This window comes from Quercus suber, unplaced genomic scaffold (assembly GCF_002906115.3).
Source record: "Quercus suber isolate HL8 unplaced genomic scaffold, Cork oak 2.0 scaffold_44, whole genome shotgun sequence".
In the NCBI taxonomy this organism is placed as follows: Eukaryota; Viridiplantae; Streptophyta; class Magnoliopsida; order Fagales; family Fagaceae; genus Quercus; species Quercus suber.
The window spans coordinates 2048185-2056147 of NW_027069509.1; positions in this window are offsets into that span (position 1 = coordinate 2048185).

Sequence of the window (7963 nt, forward strand, 5' to 3'; positions counted from 1 at the left end):
TCCATCTTACCACAAACCTCCCCTCCAAATAAATTTTGGGCTTCATTGTTAGAGTTTATTAAACGTGTTATAAAAAAAATTCTAATTTTTTAAAGATTAAAAACAAAATATTGTTTTTATTACTTAAAAAATGTGTAAAATAAAGCGAAATTAAAGCTCAAAATCAATTTTTTTAATCTCAGCATTTTGACTGGAAAACCCTATACATACGTATAAAAAAAAATCCTCTCGTGTTCACCATACTCACCCATGACTAACAAATCCAAAACCACATCTCCTCAAGAATCCCCACACGTCATCAACAATAAAGATAAAGATAATTACAATACTCAAACAACTAATCAAACTTGTCCTCCAAAATAACATATAGAATCTCAAAGATTTATCTCAAAGCTAATAAACTAGTCTGACAACAATCAAAGTTATAACAAAAAGTTATATCGTTCAATTTTTTTATTTTTATTTTTTCATTAGATGAAAATTTTGAAAATTTCATTGTTAGATTACATTTTTTTTTTCTTATATCGTTTATACTTGAAAATTTTCAAGACGATTAAAAATTAATAATTATGTGATCAATTAAATATTTAACTTTCAAATTTTTTTAGTTTAAATCATGCATAAAAGATGAGTGAATAAATAAATAGTAAATAACACCGGATTGTTACAAAATTTAACATTAGATGTAAAATTTTCAAAAAATAAATCTGCTAAAAAATTATTAGGTAAACTTAAATGTTTTCTCTAGAGCAATAAGCATATCATAATTGTCAATCTAATTTAATAGATTTCATTCTTTAAAAAGTAGAAAATTGGTTGATAAATTGGATATTAAGGAGGAGGTGAGTGATTATTATACACTCTATAGTACAATATTGCAATTTTTTTCGTTTAAAAGACGAAAAAAATATTTAAGTTTTAATGCATCGTCTTATAAATAAATAAAAAAAGGTTTTAATGCATCGTTGTTGTTTGTTTACGTAATAAGTGATGCCATCAGCCTCACTAGAAAACAAACGAGGCCCCGCGTAAACGCTATGAAAGTGAAATTAGTCCATTACAACTTTACAAGGGTGGGAGCGGAATAAAAATGCCTTAATTATTTGATTTTTTTTTTCTCTGTCTTTTTCTAAAAGGACAAGTAGGGCTTCCATTGCTTGCACCTCATCACATGCTAAAAGGTTTATCCAGTCATCCCCCAATTTCAGGATTTATTATTTGTGTACAAATTATATATATATATATATACACACATCACCCCGTAAAGAATTTAAAAAGCATACATATATGATAGATACTAAAACCCAAAGAATCAATAAATCAATGAAAGATTAGAAGTATACCTTAGATGAGCAAACATAAATAAATTACCAACAAGTCATGTGCACACTCGACACACGGCTTAGACGAATTTTCCTCTTTATGTTTCTCTTTTTAAAAGGGCGGTAAGCAACCCTAGCTAATTTTTAGAAAGAATTATCTAAGTTCTGTCTAACATTAAGAGTGAAAAAAGGACTTAAAAGAGTGTGTGTGTATATATAAATATATATATTAAACATCCATCTATATGGATTAAGATTAAAAACCTGCGCTCTAACTTACAACAAACTGGGACTTAAGTTCAATAAAATAATGTATACCAATTAAGACCCAATAATGAATTTGATCCTAACATACTACTTAAAGCTCCCTCAGGTAAAATAGCTGACTCACATTCTAACTTATATTACCACTAATTTCTGAGGCAGGGTGAAGGTGGATCTTAATTTGACTTGAAATCAACACTCGTAGGAAGCTTTGTCCTTTTGAAGAAAAATAATATGCCACTGCATATGCAGCTTCCGTCAAGCTTAGTAGCGTAACTTGTGAAAATTGAACATTAAAGAGTTTAAAGACTTGGATTTGAAAAGGATAGGAACTGTTTACCAAAAATTAAAAACAGAAAAGGATAGGTACTGACTACTGAATATCAGCATGCCTTTTTTGACATGGGTACAAGAATTCACATGGGCTAAAAAATTTAGCTTTTAACACATCAAAGAATTACGGTCTATTTTAGTATACCCCACCTAACTATACACATCATGCATCTCTTTTTTTTTTTTTTTTTGATCATGCATCTCATCTTCTATTTTAACACAAAACACATTAAAATATTATAAACATCCCATTAAAATAATACAAACGGCTTATTAATATCAGCCACACCATGAGAGAGTGAAAATATATTAAAATACTAGTAGTAACTTGCTAAATTTTTATTTATTTTTTTATTTTAGCACTTCAGGATGTAGCATAATTTTTGGTATTTGAGCTACTTAAAATGGCGTTTTTGTTAATTTAGCAGCACCAATATGAATGCTCTAAAGGCACCTCCACTAGATAAGTACCGATTCTTAATTGTTTTAATTAAGGATGTGTGTTCCAAAGAAAATAGATTAGAGTTAATTGATCTGTAGCTCATTCCCTTTAATTTAAGGAAGTATTTCAAGGAAGCACAGGCAGATTATGAAGAAAACAGATTAAGAGTTTGTAAGAGCTCTCATTCTATCTCATCCCCAGAATAAATTTTTTGGGTATGTGTAAAATCTACAATGGTCCCCAACTCCCCATTTTTCAAGAGAATAAACAAGCTTTGTTTTCATCAAACCTCAAATAAGTATGCACACTAATATTTGTGTACCATATGGTCCCCAGCAGTTTCATATCCCAGGACTAGGAGTAGGGGTTGCATAGCTTTTCATATTCAGATGATACAAATATGTTCATAGTACTAACGGGACCACGTTTATGAAAATTTAATAAGTTTAGACCTAAATAGTATGTACAGCACTATATTGAAATAATAATAAATCACAAATAATAATAAATCACAACTACCCACAACATTTTCTTAAAATTTTCGTTTCCCTTAGGGATGGACCACAAGAGCAATTAAAAAAAAAAAAAAAACAAAGGGGATAGAAATATCCTAATCCCTTTATCCCATAATATGTGTTAGTTGGGTTAAACTTCAACCACAAAAGACTTGAAATTTATACATCAATCTTATGGATGGGATAGTTATTAATCTTTGGTATATATTACCACCCTAAATTATTTATCTAATTATACTTTGTACCATAAAATTTTCAAATGCACATTTTGCACTTTAAATTGTGACACTTGTTATACTTTGCACCTTAATGTTAAGTTTGCTGTTAACTTGGACTTAAAAACATATGACACCATGTGAAAAAACTCAATTATCAATCTTCTCAACCCTTAAAAATAAAGGGGAAATTACACTTACCTCCCTAAATTATACTCTCAATTACATTTTGGATCCTAAACTTTGAATTTTCGTCCAAATTAACAGTAAACTTGACTGCAGATGCAAAGTGTTATATGAAGTATAGTTTATCAGTTTATGGTAGTAATGTACAATTTTTCCGTGATATTTTACAGGCATGAAGGGTATAAATAAATAATGTAACCCAATGTTGGGTCTATCAAAAAAAACATCTATTAGAAAGTTATTGAATGTAAAATATTGAGAAAACATCTCATAAACTCAATGTAACACAAGCAATCTTAGAAATTACGCACAAACACGTTAAATGCGTAGAGAACATGGTATATATGAACAACAACCTTATCAATCCAAAGATTCCAGGAGCCTCTACAGTATCTAACTTTCAAACAATTGAGTGGCCTATAAGGTAATCTAAAAACCATAGCCTCAAAAGTGAGAAAGTTATTGAATGTATAATGTTGAGAAAACATCTCATAAACTCAATTAATGTAACACAAGTAATCTTAGAAACCACGCACAAACACATTAAATGCATAGAGAACATGGTATATATGAACAACAACCTTATCAATCCAGAGATTCAAGGAGCCTCTACGGTATCTAACTTTCAAACAATTGGCCTTTGTAAAGTGGCCTATAAGTTAATCTAAAAACCATAGCCTCAAAAGTGAATTAATTCTTCCTAAAATCATCAATCACTCTGTGGCAGGGAGATTTTGTCCTAAGTCGACTCAGTTAAATAAAGACAATAACTCGATGTTCACGAGGTCATTCACTCAATGAGTAAAAAGGATAGGGAAAGAAATTATTCATGGCAACTAGACTTGAAAAGGGCTTTCGAAAAAATGGAATGATTATTCATCATCAATATCCTTTGTTATTTAGGTTTCTATACTCGTTAGATAAAGATGATTGAATAACGCATCTCAAATATCCCAAGCAGCCGCGGCAGCACTTGTTGTTCAGGGGATTCAAATGAACCCCTGACTTCAAAAAAAAAAAATATATATTATTATTATTAGTTTATTCTATGCTTAAAAATATTTTTGCATATATTGGCCGAAATCTTACACAGCGTAATCATATATCAATACAACCCTTCATTTTTTTTTTTTTTTTTTTTTGAGAAACAAGACAAAACTTCATTCAAACTTAATGGAAACTATTGTCCACCAGTACAAGTTGACAAAGATTCCAGGAGCCTCTACAGTATCTAACTTTCAAACAATTGGCCTTTGTAAAGTGGCCTATAAGGTAATCTAAAAACCATAGCCTCAAAAGTGAGAAAGTTATTGAATGTATAATGTTGAGAAAACATCTCATAAACTCAATTAATGTAACGCAAGTAATCTTAGAAACCACGCACAAACACATTAAATGAATAGAGAACATGGTATACAAGAACGACAACCTTATCAATCCAGAGATTCAAGGAGCCTCTACGGTATCTAACTTTCAAACAATTGGCCTTTGTAAAGTGGCCTATAAGTTAATCTAAAAACCTAGCCTCAAAAGTGAATAACTCTTCGTAAAATCATCAATCACTCTGTGGCAGGGAGATTTTGTCCTAAGTCAGCTAAATAAAGACAATAACTCGATGTTCACGAGGTCATTCACTCAACGAGTAAAAAGGATAGGGAAAGAAATTATTCACGGCAACTAGACTTGAATAGGGCTTTCGAAAAAATGGAATGATTATTCATCATCAATATCCTTTGTTATTTAGGTTTCAATACTCGTTAGATAAAGATGATTGAATAACGCATCTCAATCCCACGCAGCCGCGGCAGCACTTGTTCTTCAGGGGATTCAAATGAACCCCTGACTTCAAAAAAAAATTATTATTATTATTATTAATTTATTCTATGCTTAAAAATATTTTTGCATATATTGGCTGAAACTTACACACCGTAATCATATATCAATACAACTTTTTTTTTTTTTTTGGAGAAACAAGACAAAACTTCATTCAAACTTAATGGAAACTGTTGTCCACCAGTACAAGTTGTTGCACATCATAGGGTATGTCATCATACCAAACCCGACTGTGGGAGTACTTGGCTAGTTTTGCCAATTTGTCAGCTACAGCATTCCCACTTCTTTTAACATGCATATATCAATACAACTTAAAACTAAATAACAATCAGACATTTAGTGTATTATTTATGTTAGTACGTAATTGAAGAAAAAAAAAAGTAAAATTAGCAATTATTCAAATATTTAATTGGCTAATTAGACATTTAGTGTAATATTTATGAATGGATGAATAGGAATGTGTGGATTAATAAATAATATAGTGTCAATGGGTTACATTTTGTCATTTTAGTTTAAGATATTTTTATAAAAATAATGACAACTGCATAAAAATAAATAAATGTTATACAAACTTAACAAAATAAAATGGTCACACTTAGCCACATTGACAATAAATAATAAAACTGATAATGAATTATCATGTAATGATTTAAAAATATGAAAGCTCATAGAAGTTGTAAAATTTCATATATTTGCATTTTTTTTTATGACTTGATATATAAAGTTTTTTTCATTAAATTTAATTTAATTTAAATTTCTTAATGATCTTCTTGAAAAAAAAAAATCTTAGAGCCGTCACTAAACCCACGATGTCTATCTAAGAGTGCCAGTGAACACCAACAAAATCCAAAAATTAAACCTTTGAAGGAGTGGCGGAGAGGTTTAAAGGCAGAATTCAAGGGTGGAAGATGAAGGTCATGTCACAAGTTGCAAGGTTCTGCTTGATAAGATTAATGGTCACAGCCTTACCGTAAATACCTAATGTCTTTCTCTAAGGGAAAAGTATGGAAGAAAAGGAATTATTTTGGAATGTTCTTTTCATTCTCTTGTTTGAAAGTTTTAATGGAGAGAATGAAAAAATCATTTTCTTATTTAGAAGTTTAAATGAGAGGGAATGAAATGAGTATAAGTGAACACTAATTCCCTTCTATTCTCGTAAAACCTCAAATTTTTATTTGCTTCAAGAATGAAATTAAATTTAATGAAATTTTCACTAAAACTCTCAAAATACCCCTATATATCCAACCATTTATTCTAAAATATGGGTCTAACAGTAATTTTGTCATAAAATGAGTTTATTTATTTCTCTATGTGTTGCTCCCAAACAAAATTACTTATTTTTCATTCTTTTATTTTAAAACATCCAAATCAAATTAATTACTTTCCATTTATTCTAAAATATGGGATCCGCTTATTTTGCTAAAACTGAAAACTTTTTGCTGAAAGTGCTGTAAATAAAGGTAAAAGTTAGCTGAAATAGTATAGTGAGACCCATGAATAGTACCAAAAAGTGCAATGAATCTCATAAATAGTAACAAAAATAATTTGAATAGTAAAATAAACTGGCAAAATTAATCATGCCAAACGGCCCCTTTATATTACTTAAATACATTTCATTCCTTTATAAACTCTCAAAATGAACCATTAGATTTCGAAAGTCAGTTTGCTCCGAGATAAGCTATATCCTCCAGGACTTTTGGTCGTGGAAAAGAACAAGGAGTGGGGAAGTTTTATTTGAAATCATGGGACTCAAGATTTATAGTAGATTTGGAATATACCAAAAAGTCCCAAAACCCACGAATCAAAACACAGTTTTGAAACCCACAAATTACAACAAGTTTACCCACAACAATTTTTTTTCTTAAAAATAAAATAAAATTAACCCATAGCAAATAATAAAATAATATTTTATATATTTTAATAAAAAAATATATAATATTTTTACATATTTATAAATAGTTTAGTGCAATTTTTGTCAAAATCCTAAAAGCTAAACCAATAAACACACCACCCAATAATTGAAACATGCCAAAACAGCTGATCCCTGAATTGTCAACTGTTGGAAGCAGCCAAGAGCTATGTAAAATCGTAGATGGCTTGGCTCCGATCATTAGAGCATTCATATCAGTTCGTATAAAAATTTATGTTTATTTTAGCATAGGATCCTACTTTTTTGTATTTTAGACAACCATTTTTCAAAAACACCCACAATAGATTATCAACTCTACATTCTATTTCATTAAAATATTAATTTTTCTTGATTTTTTAAATTGTGTCTCTTTCTTCACACACAACAACCACAAAATCCACTCTCTTCTTTCATTTTCGGGATATGTAAAGAATAAAAAATAAAAAATTATATGTAAAATAAATAGTGTCAGTGTAAATTTATATAGTTACTATAACAACTTTGCAAATTTACACATTTTTTAACTCAATTGATGTGGGTGAGTTTAGGGCTTAGATGTGTAAAATTGAGCACTTTTTCTTTTTTACATTGACTGATGCAAATGCTCTAATGGTCAATTTCGGTTGNTTTTAGCTTTCTTGGGCAAGTATTCCAATATTTTTGTTGGGTCTCAAAGCGTGTCGATTGAGGTTCGCATCATTTGGTATCAGAGCACAGGTTCTAAAATCAGTTTTCTTTCCCTTTATCTTTTGTTTCCTGTTATCATCTTGTCTTGTTCCTTTTGTGTTCTTTATTCCTCGTTCTTATTTTGTGACATGCACTAGGTTAAAATCGTGCACCAAGCTCCAAAAAAAAAAAAAAAAAAAGAGCGAAAAAAAAAATATATATATATATATATATTTGTTTGTAGTTTCAATTCTCACAAAACCAAAATATTATTTTCT